Source organism: Glycine max, chromosome 6, assembly GCF_000004515.6.
Source record: "Glycine max cultivar Williams 82 chromosome 6, Glycine_max_v4.0, whole genome shotgun sequence".
NCBI classification, from domain to species: Eukaryota; Viridiplantae; Streptophyta; class Magnoliopsida; order Fabales; family Fabaceae; genus Glycine; species Glycine max.
In genome coordinates, this window is record NC_038242.2 from 38,318,199 (window position 1) to 38,330,992 (window position 12,794).

A 12,794-nucleotide genomic window follows, 5' to 3' on the forward strand; every position below is an offset into this window, starting at 1 on the left:
TCCTGGTAGGATCCTCGTATGTTGTCAGAGCAAAACGAGCCTCCAAAGTTTGAAGGAGACCGGTCCAAGAAGTGAGTTGGCCATTGCGTGTCATTCATTGAAACCAAGCCAACGCCGGACCTTAAATATAGAAAGAGGCGATGGTGAGACGTTCATGGTTAGGGGTTGCATGATATTAAAAAAAATTGAGTGATCTTGAAGATCCAACCCATAGTGTCCGAGCCATCAAAGCGCAGGACCTCGAGCTTCATCCGATGAGGGTTGGAGGAGAAAAAATAGGTAGGGCATTTGCAGTGGAAGAAGTAGGAGAAGGCTGATATGTGTCTAGATTGGCCATTTTCAGAAGGAGGTCGTCCAGTTTAGCGGACATAGTGTTCTGAGTAGCGGTGAGGGTGAGTTGGTTGGAACTTGGAAGTGAGTTTGGCGATTGCGTCTTCCAGACGATCCATGTTGGATTTGATTTGAAACGTGTGGAATAGGTCATTGGAACTCGATGAAAGCACCAAGATATTAGGCTCACAAAAATAAATCCTTAGAATTCGAGGCCAAGGAAACCTCCAAATCAAGGTGAGAATGAGAGATGATATATATATATATATATATATATATATATATATATATATATATAATACTAAATGACAAAAATAACAGAATGAAATAACACACTAGCAGACAAGCATATTCCCTAATCTGTACTAACTAATCCTGTGGGTACAGCATTATCATTAATCTTCCTTTTGGGCCTTGCTGATGCAGTGCCCTGTTGAGCTGTAATCCCTTTCCTATCACTTGTTGTATCTATTTTTCTTTGCAGGAACCAATTCTAATCTCATCATTGTCTAATATGATTGTAGAGTTCAAATTTGTATCAGCTTTGCTCATTTGGATATCTTATGATTTTCGTTTCTTCTTTTACGTATGAAGTAAATCGAATTGGCGAAGAAAGGTTGAAGCAAACTGTGTTTCTTTAACTCCACTTTTTGTTTTCTGAGTACCAAATGTTTGACGAAATTCCTCAATGTTTTTGCTTGTTGATTTTTGCGCCTCTATAATAATTAATTGATTCTAATTGAAATTTTCGTCTCAATCGAATTAGGCCATCCTGCAAAGTCATTATCAAATTCCTTTTGGTGATGAAGACGCACGATATATCTCTCAGTAATCATTTTTTTTCTGTTTAATTGTTTAGTTTAAGTATTGAATTGTTGTTGTGTTCCAGTGATTTATTGTGTAAGATACATTGGAGAGTTTGAGTATGTTGACCACAGGGTTGGTAAAATCGTGGTTGAATCGAACGACTGACTGAACAAGTGTGGGGTTATTAGACCCCACGTTTTGCTTCAAGATCATATTGGTGGACATGGACTACAAGTTTTGGTCCAGAATTAATGTATTGACGTGCCCCCTATTCCTGGAGCACTAGTAGTAAACATTGGAGATCTACTGCAGGTAAGTTAGACACACATAATTTCATCTAAGTTTGTGTCTTGATTAGCATAAAACCTCAATGTCAATATGTTGCATTACATAAGATGAGTAACAGAATCACATCAAGTAAAAGTGTATATCCATGTTGCCTTAGTGCATAAAACAAACTACTTCACTATGATGTTGTCAATGGATCCCTTGCATCATCATTTTAATGTGGTTGTCATGCAATTTGATGTTATGATTTATTATTATCTGTTAATTGCAGGGTAGTTTCCCCTGCTCCAATGCAATTTGTTGTAGAACCACTGGAGGTCTCTATGATAACATATGTAAATTGTGCACATTTTTTTCAGGAAATTATACGTATGTCTTGTGTGAAACGTTTTAATGATCTTGACTTGTATATCAGTTCATGTAGGTAATATGCTCTGCATTTTGTTGTCTAGCTTTGGTATAGCTCTATGGTTTATGGACATGAATATGTTCATAGAGAATATAATATCTTATGATCCATTCAAGTATATCATCTTTAAGTTTTATTCTTAATTGGCTAGTAGCAAGCTTCCTCTTATTTTTCTCTTTAATTCAGTTTCAATTCAATTCCAATATCAATACAATCCCCCTTTATAGATAGGAATTGTTCCTATCAGTAACTGATGTATATTAAATCAATATGTAAGACTGAGACCTAGCTCTTAAATTAAGTAACATCCAATAAAATTAGAGCAGCATAAATTTCAAGCAAAAATTACTTCTCGTATTAATCTTCTATTACCCTTCTTTCAGGCATTTTATCGGTGGAGGGAAAAAGCATTGGATTATCCATTAGCCACTAGGAAAATGCTGGTGCATATTATTAATTGACTTACTGATATTTCCTAATATATTTTGATGATTGCCAGGTCAAATTAGACTCAAACTTTGTGAGAAGCTTCAATCTCACTCAAACTCTAAAGTAAGCAAGAAAACAACACAGTTCATGTACAACTTCCAGGTAATTACTTGTGAGCAATATGTTTAATTATAATTTGATTATACATTCACTAGGGATATAAAATATTTGTGTTTAATTTAAAAACAGAGCATTTTTTTTCTATTGTAATAATTGTTTTTCCTATTAGGACAAAACATTAGCTACCATTTTTAGTTAGTCTAATAGTGTAATGCTGTGTACAATTTCATTTTTTCAGAAATAATATATTCTATTGATGAGATGAAAAAGCTGCACTTCACTCCTTGGTTTGCTCCTGTTCAATAGAATGATTTTATGTCTTCCTGTTCCCTTAAATGTTGACATCTGGACGTTCTGGATAATAGATGTGTAGACGTAGATAGCACTTGCATCTTAATAAAACAAATTGTAATTTATTAATATGATACAAGATGAATCTCATTAACATGTTAGTCACTAGTCAGGTCATGTTATTTGTTAGAGAAGTTGATTGAAAAACTATCAAGTGAATATCTTATAAATTTGCACTTTTGCACCATTCACTTGATAAAATCTCAGTATTAGTGTTGGTTATGCTACTTATGCATATGATGTCCAATTGTTTTGTGCTTTGTTTTACTGGGCTTCTTCGAAGCTTTCGGGTTTAGCTGTGAAGCAAAGAAATAGGATGCATGATGATTTCAATATTGGAAAGCCTCTTGGAATATTCCTCACTCTCTTGCTCGCAAAAGAGGCTCTGTATCCCTAATTTCTCTCTGTCTCCCTTAGGCATATATCAAATGTCGTTGTTGTTGAAGAGCATTTTCCTAGTGACCTGTTGAAGCGGCTTCTGATTTGCTTGTGACCTGTTTTTTATTTTTAAAATGTGTTGATAGGTAATCTTTGTCTACTCACTAATTAACATTTTCATTGCCTCTGTTCTTGTTGTGATTTAGGGTGAGTTTTGTTAAAATTGTTGGCTAAATTGGTGAAAACAGAGCATATCTATGGAGTCATGAGTGGTTCCCGATCATGCAAGAACATTGTAGACTCTTTTCTTGATGCATTCCTTTTTAATTTGGTTGTACCGTCATTGCAGGTCAATTTAGTTGAGCAAGTGTCCAAGCCCAAGGTGTGGAGAGTCTATCTGAAGAGAAATAAGAGAGAAAAGGAGGCATAGGGAAATTGGGCATATAGGGAATAAGTAGAGAGAGAAAAAGGGGATAAGAATGTGTTAGTTTGTTATGGGAAGAGACTATTAGCTATCTGAAAGAGCATCACTATGTGGCAGTGGGAATGAATGTTTCCCTACTGTATTTTCCTTAATCACCAATAATACAAATCTATATATCAGTTTTCCTATTCTAATCCATTATCAGAATTTGGGTTTCTATCACGTCAAATCTTGCATACAAACCAGTGCATTTTAGCATTTTTTTTTATACTATTTCTGTAGATTTACTCTTGCTCGTTAGAACCATAATTTGTATAAGTTATCGATTTTGCACAAAATAGTTATAGGAAGTTATAAATGGAAACATTGTAATGCATGAGGAGCTAAAAAAGATATTTATCTTATAAGGTAACAAAATTTAATAATAGATTTATTTTTCTCATTATATAATTCATCTTATAGTGTGAAAAAATACCTAATATTTAAAATCTTAAAATATTATAAAAAATGGCTTTTTAAAAATAACGAATTAGTAACATTTGTTGAATGCTACAAGATATATATATTTACTAACTTTTTTTATAAATGTTGTTATTAGTAGTATGAAAAAATGTTGATAAAAGTCTTTAGCAACATTTTTATAAATGTTGATATTAGTATAAAAATTGTTGTTAAAAGACTTTAACAACATGGGATATACACAACATTTAAAAAAATATTACAAAAATATATTAGTAACATTTATTTATGTTTTGGTGACATTTTTTTTAATGTTGCAAAAGACATATCTTGTTATAGTATGAGTTGTGATTTTATGGTTGTATAAAACTTTTTAATTTGTCAGTATATTGTTAGGAATTTTATAATTCTTAATTAATTAATTAGTGTGGGCTACATATCATATTTATTATTGATATTAGTTATTTACATTTATGAGCTCAATAAAAGTGATTTAATTTAGTGAGCCTATTGAACTATCATACATAAATATGGGTTTGATAAGCGGAAACCAATTTGGTCCGTTAGGGAATAATGAGAACTCTAACAGGTTAAAACCTAAAGCAAGGTTGTGGTCCCTTATACACTAAATCAGAAATTGTATTCTTTTCTCCCCATCTGACGAGAAACCTAAGGTCCTAAAAGGAAAACGGTGATTTGATTGAGGAAGAACACAAAACCAACAATTCCTCAGACTCATCAATTCCGCTGTTTATCATGGATCCAAGTATTTTTCACAACCCCTCTTGATAATATAACGTAATGTGTTTCCGGTGATTATTAGTATTTTATTAAGATCCCTAAAATATCAAACAAGTGGTATCAGAGCCACCATTATTGTTAGATTATTGGGAATTAAAGTTATTTGGTTTGTGTTATACCTGTGTTATTTTGTTACATGAACCCTAATTTTATTTTGTGATTTTATCTTTGCAATTATAATTATGATTGTAAGTTTGGAAATTTTTTTTTTTCAATCATGATATAATAATCATCATATGCGCGTTCATGTTTTGCGTTCGGATTCCATGAAGAAAAAAAACCTTTTCTTTCTCGCTCCAGAATAGTCATTCATTTTTGTTTCTCATTCACGTGTTTTTTTTTTTATGGCTGTTGGTTTTGTTTTCTTATGCATGCCATGAATCCATGCCATGACATGTTATACATAATTTTTGGCTTTATTATATCATTATAAGAAAACTCATGTTGCGTATCGTTAAATGCAATTTGGCTTTTGCATTTTATTTTTTTTTCTTGTTTTTATTTGTGAATTTTGTGTATTAATTGGTGATTCTCATTATGTTTTGGTGTAAATTCAGAAATTACAAACCCTCAAAATTATTACTTTTTTATGTGTGGTAATTTTGATTGAGTTGATTGAAACAATATATTGTCAAAGCAATCTCTATTGCGTAAATTAATTTATTTAAAATTGTATAGATATTAGTATAAAATTATTTATGCGAATTGTGCTCAGTCCAAAGGAAGACACAATTTGGCCAAATAATTTTTTATCTGTGATGATAAATGTGTGACAATTATAAGGTATTCTCAAGTGAATTATAGTCGGTCCAAAAAAAGACTATGATTTGATAGAATTTATTGTCAATATTTGATCATTGCGTTGAGAGCACCAATTACAAATTAATTTCTCTGTCCAAAGACTATGAATTAATGTTGTGTTGGATATCTTGTGATGGGTTTATTATATGAACTATTTTGCACATGTCTTGTTATATATATATATATTATATAACTTATTGGCTTATTTGTGAGCATGTAATTATTTTTATTTTTATTATTATTCAGTTTCTATTGATAGTGCTGCAAATGTATCTGCTCAAGTGAACAATATCCCTATGCTGAATGTGACAAATTTTAAGATCCAGAAGGAAGCCGTAGAAATTGTTCTCGGTTGTATGGATTTGGATTTGGCACTGAGAACGGAACGACCCACTTCCACTCTGGAAGCCTCCAATGAGGTAAAAATTGAGAAATGGGATCGTTCCAATCAAATGTGCCTTATGATCATGAAGCGCTCTATTCTAGGAGCGTTTCGGGGATCTATTTCTGAGGGTGAAAATGCAAAGAAATTTATTGATGAAATTGAACAGTACTTTGCCAAAAATGAGAAGGCGGAGACGAGTAACCTTTTGGCTAAACTCATCTCCATGAAGTATAAGGGCAAAAGTAATATAAGGGAGTACATAATGGAAATGTCTAACTTGGCATCTAAACTTAAAGCACTTAAGTTAGAGCTTAGTAAAGACCTGCTTGTGCATTTAGTTTTGATCTCACTTCCTGCACACTTTGGGCAATTCAAAGTGAGTTATAACACTCAGAAGGAAAAATGGTCCTTTAATGAACTTATATCTCACTGTGTGTAAGAGGAAGAGAGGCTGCAGAGAGATAGATATGAAAGTGCTCATTTAAGTTCCACCTCTCAGAATAAGAAAAGAAAGAAAACTAAAGGTGTTGTTGAAGGGTCTTCTCAGCAAAAGAAACCAAAGAAGGATGAGGAATTTACCTGCTACTTTTGCAAGAAGTCTGGACACATGAAGAAAGAGTGTCCCAAGTATGCCACACGGCGTGTAAAGAAAGGTAAATCTCTTGCTCTTGTTTGTTCTGAAGTTAATTTAGCTTTTATACCTAAAGATACTTGGTGGGTAGATTCTGGTGCTACTACTCACATAAGTGTAACCATGCAGAGTTGTCTGTGGAGCCGACTGCCAAGTGATGATGAAAGATTCATATTTGTTGGCAATGGCAAAAAGGTTGCAGTGGAGGCTATAGGAACTTTTAGATTGCAGTTAAAGATTGGATTTGATTTGGATTTGTTTGAGACTTTTTTTGTACTATCTATTAGACGGAATTTAATTTCTATTCCTAATTTGAACAAATTTGGTTTTTCTTGTTCATTTGGAAATAATAAAGTTAGTCTCTACCAGAATTCGAATTTGATTGGTTCTGGTACCTTAATTGATAATCTATATATGTTAGATGTTAATTGTTCCTATAATAAAATATTGCACACAAATTCATGTGGTACAAAAAGGAAATCAAAATAGAATTCAGCCACTTTATGGCACAAACACTTAGGTCATATCTCTAAACAGAGAATTCAAAGACTTATGTTGGATGAAATTCTTGAACCTTTATATTTATTAGACTTTGAAGTCTGTGTTGAATGCATAAAGGGAAAACAAACAAACATAAGGAAATTAGGTGTCAAAAGAGCTAAAAACATCTTAGAACTGGTACATATGGACATTTGTGGTCCTTTTCCAACACCTTCTTGGAATGGGCAATAGTACTTTATCTCGTTCATAGATAACTATTCTAGATACGGTTACCTTTATTTGATACATGAGAAGTCTCAATCCCTAGACGTTTTTAAGAGTTTCAAGGCTAAAGTTGAACTTCAACTTGGAAAGAAAATTAAGGTTGTCAAATCTGACCGTGGTGGTGAGTACTATGGTAGATATGATGGATCAGGAGAACAACATTCAAGACCTTTTGCACTTTTTCTCAAAGAGTGTGGAATTGTTCCGCAATACACTATGTCAGGCAAACCTAGCATGAATGGTGTTGCAGAACGACGAAACCGAACTCTTAAGGATATGGTGAGAAGTATGGTTAGTCATTCTTCTTTGCCAGAGTCACTTTAGGAAGAAGCCTTAAAGACCGCAACTTACATCCTTAATAGGGTGCCAAGTAAAGCAGTTAATAAAACCCATTATGAACTTTGGACTGGCAAAAAACCAAGCATTAAGCATTTGCATATTTGGGGTTGTCCGGTTGAGGCACAACCTTATAGGCCACATGAAAGAAAGCTGGATTCAAGAACAATTAGCTGTTATTTTGTTGGCTATGTTGAACGCTTTCGAGGTTATAAGTTTTATGATCCCACTTTAAAATCAATATTTGAAACGGGAAATGCAAGATTTCTTGAGGAAGTTGAGTTTGGGAAGGAAGAGAACATAAGGAAATTTTTCTTTGAGGAAGAACCTAATATTGAAAGTGCTCAAGTCCTCATACCTATTGTTGTTCAAGAAACAACTCCAGTAATAGAAAACAATGTTCAAACTATTGTTGATGACATTGTTTAAGAACAAGACAACAATGAGGTTCTTCCTTAAATACCTATACAACAACCTCAACAACCTCAAGAAGTGTCATTAAGGAGATATGATAGAGAGAGGAGAAGTGCAATCCCTAATGATTATATTATCTTTCTCCAAGAACATGAGGATGGCATTGGTGTAACAGAGGATGATCCGATTAACTTCTGTCAAACCATGTGTAGTTCTAACTCTCAAAACTAGATCAATGCCATGAAGGAAGAGATGAAATCTATGCAAGACAATGATGTTCGGGATCTTGTCGAATTGCCTTAAAGTGTGAAACCTATAGATTGTAAATGGATATTTAAAACCAAAAGGGATTCAAAGGGCAATGTCGAGAGATATAAGGCTTGTCTAGTCGCTAAAGGATTTACCCAAAAGGAAGGCATTGACTATAAAGAAACCTTTTCTCTAGTATCTTCAAAGGATTCTTTTAGAACAATAATGACACTGGTAGCTCATTATGATTTAAAGCTACATTAGATGGATGTTAAGACTGTATTTCTAAATGGTGACATTGAAGAAACAATTTATATGATGCAACCATAAAACTTTGTATTAGGTGACTCAAAGTCTATGGTTTGAAAACTAAATAAATCCATCTATGGTTTGAAACAAGCTTCCCGTCAATGGTATTACAAGTTTCATCAAGTCATTACCTCATATGGTTTTGAGGCAAATGCAATTGATAATTGTGTATACCACAAGTTTAGTGGGAGTAAATACTTATTCTTAGTGTTATATGTCAATGATATATTGCTTGCTAGCAACGATATAAACTTCTTACAAGAGACTAAGAAATTTCTGACAAAAATTTTTGAGATGAAAGATCTTGGGGAAGCCTCTTTCATATTAGGATTCAAGATATTAAGAGATCTCTTTCAAGGTATTTTAAGGTTGTCACAAGAGAGTTATATCGATAAGGTCCTAGATAGATTCGGCATGAAAGATAGTAAACCAGAAGATACCCAGATAGCTAAAGGAGACAAATTTAGTCTCAAACAATGCCCCAATAATGACCTTGAAAGAATAGAGATGCAAAAGATTCCTTATGCATCAGTTGTAGGACGTCTAATGTACGCTTAAGTTTGCACTCGTCCCAATATAGCATTTGTAGTAGGAGTTCTGGACAAATATTTGAGTAATCCTGGAATGCAACATTGGAAAGCAGCAAAACATGTGATGTGTTACCTAAAGAGAACAAAAGGATACATGCTCACTTATCAGAAGTCTGAGAATTTGGAGATTCTTGGGTACTCAGACTCTGATTTTGTTGGATGTCAGATAGCAAGCGCTCCACATCTGGATACATATTTATGTTGGCTGGAGGAGCTATCTCTTAGAAGTATGCTAAACAGACTCTCATAGCTTCTTCAACCATGGCCACAGAGTTCATTGCTTGTTTTGAGGCATCCAATCATGGGATATGGCTGAGAAATTTTGTCACTGGTTTGCGTGTGGTTGACGGCATTGAAAGACCATTAAAGATTTATTGTGGCAATAACTCATCAGTTTTTTACTCCAACAACAATAGAAGTGCAACCAAATCAAAGTTTATTGACATCAAGTTTTTGGTTGTTAAAGAAAGAGTTCAAAATAGACAGATTTCCATAGAACATTTAAGGATGAATGATATGCTAGTTGACCCACTTACGAATGGTTTGGTACCTAAATTTTTTCATGAGCACACTGCTCATATAGGAGTGACTCTTTATAGTAACTTAGTTTAGTGGGAGTCCCATTTATGTCCTATATATGCCTTATGTTTTTCAGATATTTGTATAGATTGATTTTTTATAAAATAAAGTTAAAGGTTATCATTGCATTCTGAGCTTGTTTTGTTTGCAATATTTATATTGTGTTTGGATTGATTTCTATAAAGAATAAAGTTTGGACTAGTTGGAAATGAACATGAATGAGAGCACATTCCATGTTATTTTCATGCCGCTTATCCATATTTGATATATGTCATCAAGTATATGTGACATTGATGATCATTGTGGCTCAATCACGTTGGATTGTGAGGAAAACTGCAATGATTTTGTGTTACTATATAAGATGGACCAGATTGTTTAAGGAAAGTCTAAAAGTAAATAACATACAGTTGCACGCCTAAAGACTTTTGCAATATAAATGATTAAGGTTAGTATGAAGCTCAAGTGAGAGATTGTTAGGAATTTTATAATTCTTAATTAATTAATTAGTGTGGGCTACATGTTATATTTATCATTTATATTAGTTATCTACATTTATGGGCTCAATAAAAGTGATCTAATTTGGTGAGCTTATTGGAGTATCATCAGACATAAATATGGGCTTGATAAGCGGGAACCAGTTTGGCCCATTAGGGAATAATGGAAACTCTAACAGGTTAAAACCTAAAGCAAGGTTGTGGTCCCTAATACACCAAATCAGAAATTGTATTCTCTTCTCCCCATCTGGTGAGAAACCTAAGGTCCCAAAAGGAAGACGATGATTTTATTGAGGAAGAACACAAAACCAACAGTTCCTCAAACTCATCAATTCCGCTGCTTATCATGGATCCAGGTATTTTTCACAATCCCTCTTGATAATCTAACATAATGCTTTTCCGGTGATTATTGGTATTTTATTAAGATCCCTAAAATATCAAACATATATAACTATTTTCTCTTTAAAAATATTTGAAATTTTAATATACATAATACATAAGCTTTATATTCAAATGTGATTCTAATTGTAATATACATGTTAAAAGAGTGCATCAAATTTCAATAAAAAGGGAGAGAGTGCATCAGATCCATGATTTCATTTCTAACTCATGTTAATAATATTATATTATACATTTTATTTTGAAAAAGGTGTTTTCAACAATGGAAACTTTACTATAAATATTTATTTATGATAATTTGTTTTATATAAATTATTGTAGGATAGGAACTTCAGAAATATCCCATGATTCTTACCAAGAAAATATTTTAGAAAGCATAAAAATAGAAATCGAGCTACAATATGAATTATCCGTAGCAGAATCTGATTATAATTCTGTCAAAATCAACAAAATTACAACTTTTGATAATATACAGCAGATTATAGACGGATTAAATAAAACAGGTATAATAGGAGAAGACCCTGTTGGATCAAGTGGCCTCAGAATAATTAAGAAGGGGGGGTTGAATTAATTATTAACAAACCTTTACTAATTAAAGTGCACAGCGGAAAATAAAGAGTGTAGGGAAGAAGAAAACAAACACAAGAGTTTTATACTAGTTCGGCAATAACCCGTGCCTACATCCAGTCCCCAAGCAACCTGCGGTCCTTGAGATTTCTTTTCAACCTTGTAAAAATCCTTTTACAAGCAAAGATCCACAAGAGATGTACCCTCCCTTGTTCTCTTTGAACAACCTAGTGGATGTACCCTCCACTAGAACTGATCCACAAGAGATGTACCCTCTCTTGTTCTCAGTCAACAACCCAAGTAGATGTACCCTCTACTTGTACCACAAAGGATGTACCCTTCAATGTGTTAAGACAAATTTCTCAGGCAGTTAGTCCTTTGAAACTTTGTGAAGGGGGAAACAAAAGAATTCTCAGGTGGTTAGTCCTTTGAAATCTTTTGTTTATGGGAAAAAAAAGAATCAAAAGAATTTTCAGACTGTATCGTTTTGAATTCTTTGACAAGGGAGAAGGGAGACACAAAAGAATTCAGACGGTTAGTCCTTTGTTCTTTTGGAAAAGGGAGAAGAGAGACACAAAAAGAATTCAGACAGTTAGTCCTTGGTGAATTCTTTTTGGCAAAGGGAGAAGAGAATGAAAAGGATGAATAGCACAAGTTTTCAAGGTTTGGAAAACCAGAAAACTTTGGAAAGATTTTGGCACAAGGAAGAAGAAGAAGTTCAAAGAGATTCAAAAGTTGTAAAGGATTGTATTGTAAAGGTTGTTCAAGATAAAAAAAAAATGCAAATCAAAGTCTTGCTTTTATAGACTCTTCATGTCTGGTCAAGAGAACCATTAGAAGAGTTATGACTTTTAGAAAAACTTAAAACCAATTTGAAAAAGTCAAAAACTATTTGAAGAGTTACATCTTTTGATTTGTTCAGAAATTATCACTGGTAATCGATTACCAAATCAGTGTAATCGATTACATAAAGCTTTTTTGTGAAAGGATGTGACTCTTCACATTTGAATTTGAATTTCAACGTTCAAGCACACTGGTAATCGATTACCAAAACATTGTAATCGATTACAACTTTTTGAAATCAATTGGAACGTTGTAAATTCAATTGAAAGCTTTTTGAAAACCATTTTGCTACTGGTAATCGATTACAATAATCTGGTAATCGATTACCAGAGAGTAAAAACTCTTTGGTAAACAAGTTTTGAGAAAAATCCATGTGCTACTCAGTTTTTGAAAAAAAAAATTCATACTTATCTTAATAAAGTCTTCTCTTGATTCTTGAATCTTGATCTTGATTCTTGGAAGCTTGTACCTTGAATCTTGATTCTTGATTCTTGAAATCAACTTTCCTCTTGAACCTTGAAATGTTCTTGATTCAATCTTGAACATCTTGAACTCATTCTTTGATGCTTGAGATCATCATCTTTGTTATCATGAAGTGTTCTTGACCTTTGAGCTTTTTGTCATCACCTTTGTTCT

At 33.3% G+C, this 12,794-nt stretch overlaps 1 long non-coding RNA gene across 1 annotated transcript; it reads left to right on the plus strand.

Moving 5' to 3' along the window:
- The first annotated feature begins 635 nt into the window (after window positions 1–635).
- On the plus strand, window positions 636–3,724 carry LOC102665256 (uncharacterized). The gene is made up of 3 exons (XR_414857.4): window positions 636–1,449; window positions 2,218–2,425; window positions 3,462–3,724. It is a non-coding gene; the product is annotated as an uncharacterized lncRNA (long non-coding RNA).
- Window positions 3,725–12,794: the final 9,070 nt, after the last annotated feature.